Source organism: Atractosteus spatula, chromosome 5 (assembly GCF_055471065.1).
Source record: "Atractosteus spatula isolate fAtrSpa1 chromosome 5, fAtrSpa1.hap1, whole genome shotgun sequence".
Taxonomy (NCBI): Eukaryota; Metazoa; Chordata; class Actinopteri; order Semionotiformes; family Lepisosteidae; genus Atractosteus; species Atractosteus spatula.
The window spans coordinates 7,569,009-7,587,032 of NC_142710.1; the positions used below are offsets into that span (position 1 = coordinate 7,569,009).

The following is an 18,024-nucleotide window of genomic DNA, read 5'->3' on the forward strand; positions in this document are numbered from 1 at the left end:
GCTTAGACTGCTAGAAATGAGGTGATATTTAGAAGTGACTTAAGTAGAAATTGAACTAAAATTTAAGTTGGTACGAATAGATAGTTGTAAAAAGAAGAAAAAAAAAGTTGAATGTGTTGAATAGAAATGGAAGGTTTTACATGCATTTTGTTGTAATAGTTAATAACTGTTTACTGTGTGTTGATATAGAATTGTTACAATTGTATGGTAAAGTTATGGACTTTAAAAAATAACAAAGGAAGGGATGTAGTATAGTGAGTAGACATCGCGAGACAACAGAACTGGAGAGTAGAAGGCGGGAATATATGGTGTAAGGGCATGATCTGTGTAGTTAATAAAATAGTTAACATAATATAAGAACGACTCTTTATTAAGATACACAACACGTAAGGTAAGAGACCGCACAGTTGAGAGAGGGATTATGGTTTGTGCGCTGCCCCCACAAGAAGAAGCGCCCTCCCTCATCACCGTTCTCGTGTTTCAAGACGCCGGTCTCCTGCAGTTGTTCACTCAGCAGAAGAGTGGTTTGGGTTGAAGTGACTGTGACAGTTGGAAAGAGATTCAAGACCTCTTGCAAAAAGCAGGCAAAAAAAACACTCTCTTTCTTAAGTGTAAAGTTTTGTAATCACTTGCTTTGTGTGGCATGAGAGTTGAGCTCAATGCCATTTTTTGCTTCACCATTAAAGGAATTGCATTCTGTGTGTAAACAGCGTAAAATCTTCATATGTGATTGGCATTGGACTCGAAAGGAAAACTCTTGCAGACAGAGCATTACCGAGAACGGAAAGGTTCCACCGAGACTTGAACTCGGATCGCTGGATTCAAAGTCCAGAGTGCTGACCATTACACCATGGAACCCCTGAGAGCCCTTGGCTGACCTGCAGCCTGAGAAACACCTGCGCTAAAGACTAGCTTGTTTCAAGAAGCTCAGACGGAAACCTGCACGTTTTACGACACTGGTCATTGCTGCTCCAATCACCACACTATCTGGTCAGCCTGCCCCACCTCAGCCACTGTGATGCCTTCCAAAATAAACCCATTCAGCATTGGACAAAAACTAGACTAATCTATGCCCTTTCATACGGTAACTAGGAAAAGCGTTTCTCACAACTGCCTTTCAAACATCCCAGAAATCATGACAATCCGTGTATGTGTGTAGTTCTAATGAGCACCCGGATTACAAGGAACACGCACTGGCCGTAGAAGTGCAGCAATTCATTTTACAAGCACTTTCCCCGTGGACAAAAGCAGCTTAGCTAGTACTAACTAGCTGGAGACACTCATCAGCGTTTAGTGGTCAAACTGTTATCTGTTAACTTGGCATTTAACAAGCAGAAAAACAAACGACTTTTGCCATCCTGATTGGCAGCAGGTCGCTGTATTTTGTCACTTTTATCACCATCTCGTTTGCTTATATTGAATCTTTGTTTTCTTATTTCATTGTGATAACTAGGGAGTTACGTGCAGTCAGAGGACTGAAATCAGACCGATTTCCAGGGCTGGATGTTTGCTCATATAACAACTGCCTTTCTTGCCGGTTTTGTGACACCAGCGGAATGGATCGTTTCCATTTTGAGAGCGCTTGATACGAACTATTCGAAAGGCAGATTGCGCGGGTCTGAAGGTTTAATTCCTTTGGAGATTTAAACCACTTTGCCACGTATTATCACGTTGAAGAGTGCAAAATGGGTCGCAAATCTGAATATATGGAAGCATTTTTAAGCCGTTAAAAACCATGTTGAACTCTTTCAAACTCTTTATTCACGAAGCGTAGGGGTGTAGAAAGAGGTATAAGGCTCGTTGGTCTAGGGGTATGATTCCCCCTTCGGGTGTGAGAGGACCTGGGTTCAAATCCCGGACGAGCCCGCTTTTCTACTCTTACTCGTGCGTAGTGCGTAAGAGACCGCTCAGTTGAGAGAGGGATTGTAATTTGTGTACTACCCCTTCAAGAAGAAGCGCCCTCCCTCATCACCGTTCTCGTGTTTCAAGACTCCTGCAGTCGTTTGCTGAGTGGAAGATTGGCTTGGGTTGAAGTGACCATGACAGTTGAAAAGAGATTCATTCAAGACCTCTTGCGACTAGCAGGCAAATAAAAGACTCTCTTTCTTAAGTGTAAAGTTTTGCAATCACTTGCTTTGTGCGGCATGAGAGTTGAGCTCAATGCCGTTTTTTGCTTCACCATTAAAGGAATTGCATTCTGTGTGTAAACAGCGTAAAATCTTCATATGTGATTGGCATTGGACTCGAAAGGAAAACTCTTGCAGACAGAGCATTACCAAGAACGGAAAGGTTCCACCGAGACTTGAACTCGGATCGCTGGATTCAAAGTCCAGAGTGCTGACCATTACACCATGGAACCCCTGAGAGCCCTTGGCTGACCTGCAGCCTGAGAAACGCCTGCGTTAAAGACTAGCTTGTTTCAAGAAGCTCAGACGGAAACCTGCACGTTTTACGACACTGGTCATTGCTGCTCCAATCACCACACTATCTGGTCAGCCTGCCCCACCTCAGCCACTGTGATGCCTTCCAAAATAAACCCATTCAGCATTGGACAAAAACTAGACTAATCTATGCCCTTTCATACGGTAACTACTGTAGGAAAAGCGTTTCTCACAACTGCCTTTCAAACATCCCAGAAATCATGACAATCCGTGTATGTGTGTAGTTCTAATGAGCACCCGGATTACAAGGAACACGCACTGGCCGTAGAAGTGCAGCAATTCATTTTACAAGCACTTTCCCCGTGGACAAAAGCAGCTTAGCTAGTACTAACTAGCTGGAGACACTCATCAGCGTTTAGTGGTCAAACTGTTATCTGTTAACTTGGCATTTAACAAGCAGAAAAACAAACGACTTTTGCCATCCTGATTGGCAGCAGGTCGCTGTATTTTGTCACTTTTATCACCATCTCGTTTGCTTATATTGAATCTTTTTTTTCTTATTTCATTGTGATAACTAGGGAGTTACGTGCAGTCAGAGGACTGAAGACAGACTGATTTCCAGGGCTGGATGTTTGCTCATATAACAACTGCCTTTCTTGCCGGTTTTGTGACACCAGCGGAATGGATCGTTTCCATTTTGAGAGCGCTTGATACGAACTATTCGAAAGGCAGATTGCGTGGGTCTGAAGGTTTAATTCCCTTTGAGATTTAAACCACTTTGCCACGTATTATCACGTTGAAGAGTGCAAAATGGGTCGCAAATGTGAACATATGGAAGCATTTTAAGCCTTTGAAATCTTTCAAACTCTTTTTTCACAAAGAGTATGGGCGACATGAAAAGTGCAAGGGTTGTTGGTTCAGGGGTCTGATTCTCGCTTCGGGTGCGAGAAGTCCCGGGTTCAAATTCTGGACGAGCCCGCTTTTCTGCTCTTACTCGTGCGTAGTGCCTAAGAGACCGCACAGTTGAGAGAGGGATTATAGTTTGTACGCTTCCCCTCCAAGAAGAAGCGCCCTCTCTCATCACCGTTCTCGTGTTTCAAGAAGCGTGTAGCGGTCAAACTGTTAACTGTTACCCCGTGAGCAAAAGACGTATAATATACGTCTATTAAACGCATACCTTAGACATATAAATGTGGTCTGCAATTCGTCTAGAATGAAATTCTAATATACTGTACGTCTATTGTTATACGTCAATTATAACATTATACTGTACATAAATGGTTGGAGTTCTATTATACGAATAAATTTAGAGGACTATTATACATACCTGTATATGGTTGGAGCTCCGGATAACTTTAGAGGTCTATTATACGGATAACTTTAGAGGACTATTATACGTATATGGTTAGAGGTCTATAATACGGATAACTAAAGAGGTCTACAGTATTATACGTATATGGTTAGAGGTCTATTATATGGATAACTTTAGAGGACTATTATACATACAGTATATGGTTAGAGGTCTATTATACATCAAAGATAGGTTTTACAGGTGTAGAAACTAGTAAATCAAGTCAATGATGTGGTTTAGAAATTTATTCTGAAAATACACATTTACACCTGGAAAATATGTATTTCAAATTATACATTGTATACAATCAATCAACAATCAACATATGGGCAATAATCATAAAAACTAGTCTTAAACTTCAGCTACAAATTCTGGTAACATGGCAATATACAGTATAGTAATGACAAACACAAACTAATTACATTAACACACTAACTCAAAACCACATTTTGATTCAAATATAAATTTTAAAATGTACAACTTCTATATTTCCAAGAAAAAAAAATACAATGGAAGTTAAGACGATTTTTGTCCACCACTTGCAAACCCTGTCTAATTGTCCTAACAGTTAGAACCAGAAACCTATTATTTTCAGTTTCCAGATCTCCTGGCCCCCTGCCTTGCATATGCATTCTTCAAGTAACGCATTGCGTGCTCCTTTATTTCTTTTTCTGTCAATGTAGGGTAGGACTTCAGCACCGCAGCTAGGAGAAAATTATATATTACTACCCAAAAAAATGATGATTAATATCTTCTTTAGTATAATCTCAAAAATGAACTATTAAGGTTTACTAAGCTTAAAGCAGAAATAAACTTATAAAATTTGGCTTGCATCATAGCAGTTGAGCAATAAAGTCTGTCCTAATTAAAGAGTACCCAAGGTTTGAAAGTACAACATAGAATAAGAATAATTCGAGAAACGGCAAAACAATTTTGTGTCATCTTCCCCATTCACACTATTTTTATGTGCCATTTTTTGCTTATTCACGTACTATTTTAATCAAAATAATATTAAGTAAGATCTGTATGTATTCAGAAAGTATTATTATTATTTATACTTACTCGTCAAAAGAGGATTGCTGAGATATTTGCGGATAAATACTTAAATCTTCTACGATTGAAAAACGTGTCCAAAATGGTGACCAACGAATACTAGCAATGCATTGTGGTATGTAACCAGAAAATATGCTGGGTTAGATATTTTCTCAACGTATGTGTTTTTTAATGTTGTCGATATTATGGTTGAAATTTAACATTGATAATACATTGCGACTATGTGCCCCCTGCTATGTGCTGATTTGCAATTTTAACTCATGCAGTTAGTAAGGATTGGTCACTATTGTATGGTATTATATATAATGACATTATGGAATAGGATGGGGACAGGCCTGGCATCACGGGGGGAGGGAGGAGATGTTGCCCCTTCAGTTTTGGGCAAAAGGATTTACTTAACTTAACTTGTGCCCTAAAAAAATAGTTGTACTTTGTCAATGGTCAGACAACACTAATTGACACTAACAGTCACTCGGACTGTTTGATGTGCAGGAGGGCTCTCCGTCCAGGAACGGCACATATCAGTGTCGTTATTGAGCGTCAACATTACGATCCTGTTTGCTCAGGTGGACCGATTCCTTGCAGTAGTTTATCCTTATGCTTAAAATCGTTATATAACTAGGACTAGTTATAGCAGTCTGTGCTTCCTGTTGGTTTTACAACTATTTTTTCTTAACGATTCAGAACCTCCGTCGATGTAGCTGCAAAAATGAACGCTTGTGGTACTTTTTGCTACTGGCAATACAAACCGCGAGAGTGACGTAAAATGTGAAACTGAACTTCATCGCAAATACCAGATTGCTAGTCGTTATCTTCTATCATGAAGCACTAATCAATGGCATAGCTGCGAGATTTCATTTGGGTAGCTGCACCGTACAGCTCCGTTTCAACCGAAATATAACCCCCCCTCAGAATTTCAGACGCCCCCCTACAGATTTTCCCCCGGGCACCGCGCACTGATCGGGGACGGGGTGTCCAGGAAATGGTATCAACTTTTCTCAAGAAAATAAAAATAGAAAATCTATAGGCACTCAAACATTTTACTGTTTTTTTTCAGGCAGGTGGCAAGACCCCCTCCGCAAAACCCTTCTATGCAAATCTGTCCAAGTGGGCAGTGATTCGTCGAATATACGTATATTCACGGCGAAAATACGGCTATATGTATATATATGTCGCCGCGACGTATAATCAACATCGAATTGCAACCGGAAAATCGACGACATTAATAAACGCATATATAATGTCGAAAACACATCTAACACAGTGCCTGAGGCTTTTTACTGTATATATCGTGTGTGCCGCAACTAGGAGTATACGGCAATCCGCATAGTGTACGAAGTAAATTATTTTCGCAGTAAAAACTTTATTTACACGTGTATAATATAGTAAATATAGTAAATAAAGTAATAACTTTATTAAGTAATAACTTTTAGTAATTGGAGACTCCCCATATACAGTATGTATATGTATATTTAATGTCTTAACTGTGCCCGTTTAAGTATTGAATATTTATATGGAATTTTACCACTGACGGGAAATCTTTAAAAGAATAGGAGCATACTGTAACGCGTGTGAAGGCCATAAACGATATTAATTTTGGAACTTAAACATACAGTATATGGTCTCGGTACTTTAAAGAAAACATACACACCAGTATTCCATTTCTCCCTAAACATTTTAAGCATCGAAGTCTTTAACGTGATACCGGAGTCAACAAGCATACTTTTAGAATTTGATTATAAGGGAATATAATATGGAATCGCGTATCTAAAGAAATTAATAACGATATAATTATATTCATGTACCGCAACACAAGAATAGTACACGCTGTACATTGTCTGTTGATAATGTTTCTGTAGTGCTTTTTCAGCTCTCGGCATGTGACTTTGCCGGTGGGTCTGTGGGTTAGGCTCCTGACTCCCATATCACATGGTCTGTGATCAAATCCCGCTGGCGCTATGATCGAACCTTACAGGATCGAATTTCCTGTAACAAACACTTCTTTGAAAAAATGAAACATTTTCCTGAGTCAGAGATTAAATAAAACCTCACTCGCACCAAACAAATGTATATTTCTAAATATCACAACATGATCGAATTTAAGTCATTTTAATAACAATGAATAGTCACCTAGGCGTTACAATATAAACATTTATATTGATTTAAATCACGTTTTGATTTAAATCCCAAACGCGGGGTTAAATATATGTGTTTTTTGATTCACAATCAGACAAATGCAACATAAATTGATATCTTTGTCTTCTAAGTATCTTAATAAACTTTCAGCATAGCTTTCTCCTCGTTTAGATTTATTTTTCTTAACTAGTATACTTTAGATCTTTTTTTTTCTAAACCGGGGAAAATCTGATCATGTTTCTCTATAAAAATAATAAAAAACATTATTTTACATATCACCTTTATGTGATTTCACCTTAAGGACAGCACATACAAGGGTTAATTGCACAATGGACCGCGCAAAGAAATTTAAAATAGTCTTCTTTAGGTGTGAGGGCAGGAGTGGATCGCAGCAGGCATAATCAGCAAATTAGGAAAACAAAGAACAGGACAGGCGAGACGTTTATCCAGAGAGCGAGTGATCAGAACTCGGAAAATACAAGAAGTTTCTGCTTTGTGTAAGGATGGTATCAAAAAGTAATCTAAGTGGTGAGAAAGCTGTGCTCCTCAAAGCGCTTTACAGGATAAAAAGAATAACAACAATAGTGTTAGACTGGGCAAACGATTTTTTTATAGAAATACAAAATGAGATATAATGATGTGTTCCGGCTAAGACATTAACGAGTACAACCCCCCTCTCTGCGGGAGTGCTGCCTGTGACGAATAAAACCGGCTCCTCAATTAAATCGCTTTAACATGCTAATACGTTGGTGTAACAGTCCGGGAGTGGCAAGCTTCTAATGTCAACTCGACTCGATTGGAAGACAATGAACATATTCTAGCCCTAAATGAATTAATAGCAAACATGGTTTACAAAAAAGACATTTTTCCAAGAAAGTTTATAATAATACGATCTATAGTTGAAATCTGAGCCTAAATAAAAAGAAAAATTACGCTGTGTTTATGTAGAAAAAGTGATTAGGTTTATGAGCAATCTAATTACTTATTCGTTTAAAACGCTATATAAAATAAAGTTTATTATTAATTTGCTGGACAGAGCGGTGAACATTATTATGGATAAGACAAAGATAACGATCCTGATCAGTTTAGAAATCTGTTTACGCTGTAAGGTTTTTACTTCTTAAACTTTTATAATACACGCTTCGAATAGAAAGAAATCATCTTCCTGGTACAGTATGTATAGCAAACCAGCACGTCTTTTTTCTCCAATCAGAGGGGTTAGACACTCGGTTAAAAGCAAAGGAGACTGTCTGTTATAGTGGACATAAAAACAAGAGTTCGCTGGCATTATATCCTAGAAGACACAGACCGGCGCCAGACCGGGAGAATGCCCGCAGCGTAAAAGAAAATGCCTGATGAACTAGGGATTGGACAGTTTCCAAGTGCTTGTACAATCGATGGAAATGTTCAAATAAATGTGCAAAAGAAACAAACAAAATAATCATTTATTTCTTTATCATATTGGCTAGCTAATGTCCTCTCTTTGCTAGTTAGTGGCTGTGTTTCTGCGTTGGGTAGCAACGGGTGACTGTTCTCAGGCGGAAGATGTAAACAGCTTAATTTTCGTGTTAAATAATTTTTAAATTTAAAATTCATTCCATACAGCAATCGCATATTTGGGTACCGTTTCATAAAACTTTCATGCTTAAAATGTTTAGGGAGAAATGGAAGACTGGTGTGTGTTTTTTCTTTAAACTACCAAGACCAGCCATACACGGTACAGTTTACGTACATACAGTAATGTTTATGTTCCTAAATTAATATCGTTTATGACCTTCAGATGCATTATGCTCCTCTTCTTTTTATGCTCAGCTACTAAAATTTCCTTTAGTGGTAAAATTCCATATAAATATTCAAAACTAAGCGGATTAAAATGTGCACAGTAAAGACATTAAATGATTAAATCTTTTCACTACCAACCAATGCACCACGAGTGCCCCTGTCGGTCATATTGGCCAGCCAATCACTTACCGCGGTGCCCTCCGGTGCCCTGCGGTGGCTTGTGGGTAGATTACCGTACCGCGGGTTTGTACCGCGCATTTTGAATGGCTGCATCTGTATAGTTGTATCGTATGGCCATAATAAAACAAATAAACACTGGAATATTTTTTAGTGGTTTTCTCACATAAAACCCCACTTCTGTGTGAGAGTGTGTTTCTACGCGTCCTGGGTTCACTCAGTTTCAGGAGACAGATGGGAACACCAGTGACCTTCTACTTTTTCTTCTTTGAAACTCTCAATGAGCTGTATGTTTTCACTGAAGAGCTGCTGGTGAAAGGCTTGTAGCTGAAACATCTCACAAAATAAAATACAAACACTTCTTTGATGCACCCTGACTTTGGGTGCTGTAGCACTCCCCTTGGTTAAGCTGTTTTTAAAAATGTTCGGCAGTTCACTTACCTGTACATTTTGTATCTGAGTTTCAGGAGATATTTTTATTGTTTTATCTTAAGCATTATTTGGACGCACACACTTTCCTGCATATATATGTTGCTGTGAGATGTTTATACACCCCAAGTTTCACAAAGTTTCACAAGTTTCATAAAATTTAATTACTTTAAAACAAATTGTTTTCTTCCTTAGCAGATCATTCAACTATCTATGGTAAATTGTCATGTAATACTGTATCATTCTATTGTTAATATTGTAATAAATTAAAACAACAATTTATGTAGTACTGTATATGGAGATGATTAAATTAATGATCTTCTTATGTCTATCCCACATAAATCAAATATTGTGTATCAGTTTATCAATTATTTTTATTAAGTGATTTTTGTGTTTAGAAGCGATACAAAGCATACACCTGGAAAGCAGATTCACAAAGGTCACTGGCTTTGAAAGTTACAATCTGGTCTGACACACACAGCAGAAAACTTTCTTAACCCTTTACTTTAATGAGTGCATTAATACAATTGGATTTAGTGATTGCAAGAGGGTGAAGTTTTGACCAGAGTAGCTACATGTATTAGTTGTTTTATTACGATGTGACCGAATCAGTAGAGTAATCATGTTAATTATATGTGTTTCAGATTGGGCAGCTATAGTTGAGACGTTCACTCTGATGGGCTGATAATAGCTCATCCCCCCAGAAGTCAGAGCTATTTAAATGTGTCCTCCAGCAGGCTCATGCAAATCTGCCTGTGTCTTCTGTTATTTAACCCTCTGCTGCTGCCCTGATCACAAGTGAGGCAACGACTGCAGGTTTTCTATCTTTGTGTCAGTATTGACAGGTCACAATGCAGATAATTAATGTGTTTGTCATGTTAGTGTTGTGTACAGGTGAGCATTTCATTCAGCAGACATAGCATAGGTATTTTCAATATTAATGACTATGGAAACAATTGAGGTATTAACTCTGTTTTGTCTCTTTTCAGGTGTCCATTCAGACATTGTGCTGACACAGTCTGGTAACCAGGTTAAAAAGCCAGGAGAATCTGTCACACTGTCTTGTCAGGGCTCTGGACAGGATAAGGATGGAGATACTATTACTGCTTATGGTCTGAACTGGATCCGACAGGCTCCTGGGAAAGGCCTGGAATGGGTGGCCTATATCAACAGCAAAGGTGATACTACAAACTATCTAGAGTCCATCAAGGGTCGATTCACCATCTCCAGAGACAATTCCAAAAGCACCCTGTCCTTGGTGATGAGCAGCCTGAAGACTGAAGACACTGCGGTATATTACTGTGCAACAGGCACAGTGAGTGAAGTCAGTGTACTGCTTGTACAAAAACTAGTTCCACAGTGCTCTGTGGAAGAAGTTGGAGGGTATGAAAACAGAAGTCAGTTTCTTAGGAATTTCTTCACCCAGAATGTAAAGCTTATGACACAGCGGAGTCCATTATTTTTTTTCTAAAAACTCCGACATGAGACCACCGTCACTTTTTTTCTTCCTTTTCTCTGCTCAACCGCGTGAGAATGCGGGCTCTGTATGAGCATCCACGGCCGAACTGCGCTCAGCTATAGAAATTCCTAACGCGGCTACACGGCTGTTCAGTTAGAACCCTGCCATAGACAGAGAGCCAGTTCGCCTGCTACAACGCTCCCTCTACTTTGCTTGCTAGAGCATGCTATTTCTTTTTCTTCTCCTCTTCGCGCTCAGAGCGGCTCTAAATATAAACCATCTTTACGCGCATTTTTTTCCCTCCTCTGCTCGATGAGCCTATTCACATAGAAGCCCTTTCGCCTCCCACGCTGACTTTACGCCGGTGTTCTCTCCACCTTGTGAGGATATCCGCTCGGTCAGGCGTTTGCCGCAGGATCAAACACACGACCTGTTGTGGAAAAGGGTGTTGAAGTGAGGGTCCGTGCCTGCCAGTTCGACTATTCTATAAAGTCTTAAAAGAATCATTCTGAAAAAAAAACTTTTAATAGATTTCCCTTTGTTTTAGTTTTTTTTTAATCCACACAGACAAGTGTCATCTGATTCCTCCTATTCACTGCTGCATTCCTGTCAGTTTACTGTGAGATAATTTGATAAACTTCTAATTATACTTAATCACAGATAATCTGAGAGGCGAGAAATGTCTTAGCAACTTCATTCACGTGAAAATTCATCAATCTGCTCCTGGTGTATTTTAGTCCCTCAATCACATTCACGTCCTGTTTGGTCTTTTCAGCACATCACATGATTATGAATGATGCATAATATTACATATTTATAAATATAAATATTACATATTTAATTCAGCAGTCTTATATATACACTGTGTAGTAAGTGCCTCAAATTAATAATACAAGACCTGTAGGCATACACATAATTTACAATTAAATGAATAAATCCACACTGAACATTTCAAAGTTGCACAACATACAATATTGTACAAGGAACTAGAAATATACAGTATGTACAGATCATTCTGACTCTCACACAGTCTGGCCTTATGAACACTCATTGTCTGTTTCCAATTTCTGACACCTTCAATACAATTTCCAGGAGGCTCCACTGGTTTTCATAAAACTGAGAACTAAGGTATGATCTACGTAGAGAGTGACTGATGAGACTGTAATACTTAACTTATTTTGGATTATGGGCATAAAGTCCAAACTTCCCCTGGCTTCTCAATAGCCATACAGGGGATTTCCCGCATGCAAGCGAGGATGTCCGTAGAAATCCTTCTGACTCCTAACAGTTTACAGTGGAAATTCTTCTGTTCTATTTTCCTTATATACATGGGCTAGCTGACTTTCCTTCCCAGCAGCCTCTGCTCATTAACCGTCCACCAACCTGATATTCATCACCATTGTCACAGTCCCTTGGCCCCTCCCACTCAGGGAGTGAGGGAAGATCACCTCCGTCTCATGTGAGCACAGGGTCAGGAGATCACATCTCTAGCCAAGTAAGGTTAAAGTCAAACTTGAACTCTAAACATTCTCAATCAAAAATCAATATCCCCATAGATTTGCATGTCTCCTGGGTTCAAAATCATTACTGAATGCCAATTTTTTTTTCGTTTTCATTTTTTTCCGTCAATTAGGAATTTATTCTAATGAGATAGCATGGGTATTGATAAATTAGTCATTATTTAAAAAAATAGCAATGGGAGTATAATGTGGAACTTAAGGAATTCAAACAAAATCTAGAAAGAATTTGGAAACTTTATTGTTTGTTGCTGTGAATTTATGACAACATTCTTTTGCATAATGTTATTATAAATTATAAGTCTCAAATACATATTGTATGATGGGTTCACACCAATTCTACCATGTGGACTCTGTGCCTGAAACATTCTCCAGGAAATCATTCATGTGTTTTGGAATTTTATTATTTTCGATTCTCTTCAACAAATGATAAATTACTAACACATCATAAAACAATATTTTTAGCAGACTGTACAAAACAGTATTTTGTCTATTATAATATTAGACCCTTCATATGTAAGAGAGCAATGTAGCTGTTATAAAATCATTTATTGTTTACAGTATGTATTGAAACAAGTTGTTATTCCTGGCTTTACAATATCCTCTCATGGTTGGTTCACCAATTAGTTAGTTTCTGCCACTGCTCCTCATTTTGCGAGGAGTTGTCCACTCCAGACTCAAACACACTGATCACCTACTCAATCAAAATCTTCTGGTGGTTTATTCTACAGTATGCTGAACGGAAAAGAAAAGAGACACAACATTTCAGCTTCAGGTGTCTCTTTTCTCTTCAGCAAGGAATACACCTTCACCTGGTCATTTGCTGCCTGCGCAAGCTGACACAGCTTTCTACGTGAATAATTTAAGCATGACTTATAACCCTACCCTTCAGGAATATTACTGTACATTTCTGCAATAAAGAGCACTGACCAGAATAGCATCTGTCTGTGCTTTGTTCATCACATGTGGTCTAGTTATTTTGCATGATTGTTTTACAGATTGTCGGAATAGTTGTCATATACTTGAAAATCAGTCCCAGCCAGCACCCACAATATCGGCCTCCATTACGTGTTAATCTGGAATATCTGTATTATCCATGCTTGAGCTGTGTGCTTTTTAATTAAGTATAGACATGGCCTGTTGTCATAATAGAGCAAATGACCATGTGAAAGTCATTTAAACATTTCTTAAACTACTGTAGTTCTCCAACAAGCATAAAAACTCCACTTCTACTCTCTGCGAGTGTGTGTATGTTTTTTCTCTTCAGTATATTCTATATTCGCTCAGTTTCAGGAAACAGGTGAGATCTCCAGTGACTCCAGCAGTTTGCTGCTTATCCTCCCTTGAAATGCTCAATGAACCACATGCGTTCCCAGGAGATCTAATGGCAGAAGGTTTCCCAGCAGACATACTGGATCTCACAACATGAATGAAAAACACTTGACTGACACACCCTGATCCTGGGTGGTTCATCACTCCCCACTTCTCTTAAAGCATCACTGTTCAAAGTGTCTGCATTTTGTGCCTGGGCTTCAGAAGATGTTTGTAATGAGTGCTTCATGCTGTTAATAACTATTTGAGAAAGCACACTTTCATGCTAACTGTCCCTTGATCTTATACTGTATTTGTCCTGCTGTAAGATGTTAAAACACCCCATGTGTCACAAATCTGTGGAATATACTGTAATTGCTATAATACAAAATACAATACCAAATACCGTGTAATATTATTATTTTAATTGTAACAATTGATGATTACAAGACAAATGTAACAATATCAAAGCTGGGACAGGAAAAAGGCATGGACAACAGCAAGTGGTAGGGCTTGGAGGGACTCTTTTATTGTATAAATACAGCCCCAGCATCCACTTGCTTCAAATGGAAATGGACAATTTGTCAAGAACTTTTGGAATCTAGTAGAGTTTTCATGGCTTGTTAGAATGTGTACAAATTGTAAGATGCCTATTGTGGAATAAAGTTTGTTTTGTTAGAAAAAAAAACATTTGAAGATCAAAGGAATATAGTTCATTCCTCTTTATCAAATATTACACAGAAAGTGACGGATACATAATTCACTCAGCTCCAGGAAGCAGATGGGATCTCCAGTGACTCCAACGGTTTTCTGCTTTTCCTCTCTTGAAACGCTCAATGAACAGTGCACCTCCCCAGGAGATCTACTGGCGGAACATTTGCAACAGAAATATTTCACAGCACTTGAGTGACACATCCTGACCCCTGGGTGCTTCTGTCTATTCCACATAAATCCATTCATTTGTATCCGTTCACCTGTTTATTTATGTGTGATTTATGTGTTTAAAATAGATATCACTCGCAGGCCTGGAACAGTCAAGAAGGCAGATTCACAAAGGTCTGCTGGCTTCAAAAGCTAGAATGTAGGCTAACCACAATTTAAAGAAATAAATTATTTTTAATATTGAATTTAATTGACAGTTTCTTAAATAAAATTAGAATTAGTGCTTGCATATAAAGCACTAATATATATATATTATACACTGGAGTAGATGTATTTCATGTACTGTAGATGAATATTGATGCTTTAAAATATGTGACTGATAATCACCTCAGTCGCATCAGTTTCAGATTGAATTTGGAGCAGCTGTGATTGAGACTTTCACTCTGATGGATTGACAATAGCTCATTTCCCCAGAGGTCAGTGCTATTTAAATGTGTCGTATCACAGGTTCATGCAAATCCATCTGTGTATTTTCTTATTTAACCTTCTGCCACTACCCTGATCACAAGTAAGGTATTGACTACAGGTACTACAGACTCCTTGTGTCAGTATTGGGAGGTCACAATGCAGATACTTATTGCATTCTTCATGATAGCCTTGTGTAGAGGTGAGCATTCCATTCAACTGGGGACCAGTCGATGTACGTCTTTTCTATATTAATGAAGCTGGAAACAATCAAGGTGTTAACATTGTTTTATCTCTTTTCAGATGTACAGTCTGACATTGTTCTGACCCAGTCCAGTTCTCAGGTTAAAAAGCCGGGAGAGTCTGTCACACTGTCTTGTCAGGGTTCTGGACAGGACAAGAATGGAAAAACTATTACTGTTTATAATATGAACTGGATCCGACAGGCACCTGGGAAAGGCCTGGAATGGTTGGCCTATATCAACAGTGATGGTGCTACTACAAACTACATAGAGTCCATCAAGGGTCGATTTACGTTCTCCAGAGACAATTCCAAAAGCACCCTGTACTTACAGATGAGCAGCCTGAAGACTGAAGACACTGCTGTGTATTACTGTGTAACATGCACAGTGAGTGTAGTCAGTGTACTGCTTGTACAAAAATTGTGCTCTATGGAGGAATTTAAAAGGTATGCATTTAGACGTCAGTTTTGTTTCTTAGGGATGTTCTTCTGACACAGAGTGTGAAGACATGATGTTACCTGTTGCAGAAAAAAAAAGGTTTTTATACAATATATTTCGGTGTCCCTGCCTGCCAGTATATATCAGCAAGGTCAAGCAGAGGTCAAGTGTCCTATGAAGTCTTGGAGATTCATTCTGATAAAGCAAGTGTTTAAAAGTGAATGTTTAAATCCATTTCCAATGTGTTTAACCTGGGTTTTGTACTATTTCTCTACAAACAAGGGTCCTGTGATTGTTCACTGCTGTTTTTGTGGCTGCTCACTGGGGTGTGCTGTGAGATAATTCAGTAAGATTGTAATAGTGACTTAATCATAGATAAACTGGGAAATTAGAAATTGTAATCAACCTCATTCAGGAAACAAACACACACAGATGCATGATTCTGTAGTACCAATTAACCTGACAAATAAATAAAGTCTGATAAATAGAAGCCTATAAAGTCCAATAAATCTGAACTTTTTTACTTACAATTGTTCATTGTTCAACCTGTCTGACCTTTTTATAATTGTTAAAAGAAGCAGCCCTTCCTTTAAATTTGAGGGCCTCAATTTACAATGATTCCTGCGCTGAGATGTATCTTATTCATAGGCATATCTTTGCACGGTAGGCACCTTATCACAGAAGAATCTTTTATGAAAAAGGGTTCTAAATGTTTAGAAAGGTAGAAATTTATTGAATCTCCATTTTGTACTACACCATGCCTTTGGTGTAAACCCACAGGAACACATGAAGAACACGCATAATCCACACAGACTCCCCAGTTTGGAAACTATGTAGGACCCAAGAGCTTTGAGACAACAGCACTAACATCCATCTGTTGGTTTGGAGACTCCTGCTGTACAGCAGCTACATAAGCACACAACAGTAAGTCAGTTAACCCAAGAGAACATAAGTACCTACAGGAAAGGAGTCTAGAGCAGTTTACACACATGACCACATACCGTACTGCTGTTTCTCAGGATGTGATCTCACAGCAGGTGGCTTGTGAGGCCTGTCTGGCTTCAAGAGATCTGAGGATTAAATACTGTAGTTTGGGGTTTAAGAGGGGCAGACTGGTTTGATTCTGCTTTCTTCTGGACCCGCTGGACTTGATCCGAAAATACACCAGTGGTGACGTTCAGAGAACAATAGGCGCCGTATCTGTTCTCTTCTGCACACATCACAGTTAACCAGCTGCTTTTACAGACCTGAGTGCAAATGCAAAGTCCTTGGCATGCAGCCCTTGAGGGACAGTCTTGCTTTAAGGTCTTCAAGCACACAGCTGGAGTCAAGCTGGGAGTTGAGGGACTGTAACTCAGAGTCCTGTCTTCAGGGCTTCAAGTTCATGAGTTATGGCAAGGGTTTAGGTACTGTCACTCAGGACTCAGGAGAAAAATGATAACTCCCTGGTTCAAATGGAAAAGTCTGTCGACTTCACATTGGTTTTGCCTCTTGGATCTGCTCTGTGAGCTTCTGCAACGGTCTGTATGCCTGTCTTCCACGTCAAGAGAACAACTGCACTCTTTATAGTTGTACACAGGACAAACAGAAGTGAGATCTCATGACAAGGAAGTGTCAGTGTTAATCAAGGAGTTTGGGTGTGGGCATAAAAAAAGCATGTTCTGTGTGTTTTTAAGAGGATGGCTTGATGGCTCAAACCCTCCCATTTAAATAATTATTCAAATCCTCTGGGTTGTACACGCTATAAAAACTCTGACACACATGCACAAGGTGAAATAAACACTGGGATTTGTGCTTGTCCATGTAATAGCTTTTATCTCTCTCCTCCAGGATCTCTGTGAGCCATGAACATGGGCCTTTTATTTTTCACTTGCACAGCATTTCTTCTTCTTTCTTGTAAGTATTATTGCTAGTCGTATCTTCAATAATCATATTTTGACTCATGACTGGATTGTAATCCTTGTTTTCCTCCTCTGTCCAGGTGTCAGCTCAGACATTGTATTGACACAGTCTGGTCCCCAGATCAAGAAGCCTGGAGAATCAGCTACACTGTCCTGCACTTTCTCAGGATTTACTCTCAGTGGCAGTACTTATTATGCCGGCTGGGTTCGACAGGATCCTGGGAAGCCTCTGGAGTGGCTGGGAATGATAAGAGGAGACAAAGCCTACACTTACTATGCCGACTCTGTCAAAGGGAGATTCACAGTCTCTGTGGACAGTTCATCCAAGAGTTATCTAGAGATGAGCAGCCTGAAGACTGAAGACACTGCTGTGTATTACTGTGCCCGAGACTCACAGTGAGAGAAGTGAAGCCTGAGCCCTGACAAAAACCCTCAAATCTCACTCACCCTTGACAGCAGGCAGAGAGTGTGCCTTCCTCAATGTTTGGAAAAAAAACATT

General features: G+C 39.1%; 2 non-coding genes across 2 annotated transcripts; both read right to left on the minus strand.

Annotated features, from left to right (window-relative positions):
• Window positions 1–786: 786 nt before the first annotated feature.
• Window positions 787–858, minus strand: trnaq-uug (transfer RNA glutamine (anticodon UUG)). The gene has a single exon. It is a non-coding gene; the product is annotated as a tRNA-Gln (tRNA).
• Window positions 859–2,287: 1,429 nt separating this feature from the next.
• Window positions 2,288–2,359, minus strand: trnaq-uug (transfer RNA glutamine (anticodon UUG)). The gene has a single exon. It is a non-coding gene; the product is annotated as a tRNA-Gln (tRNA).
• Window positions 2,360–18,024: the final 15,665 nt, after the last annotated feature.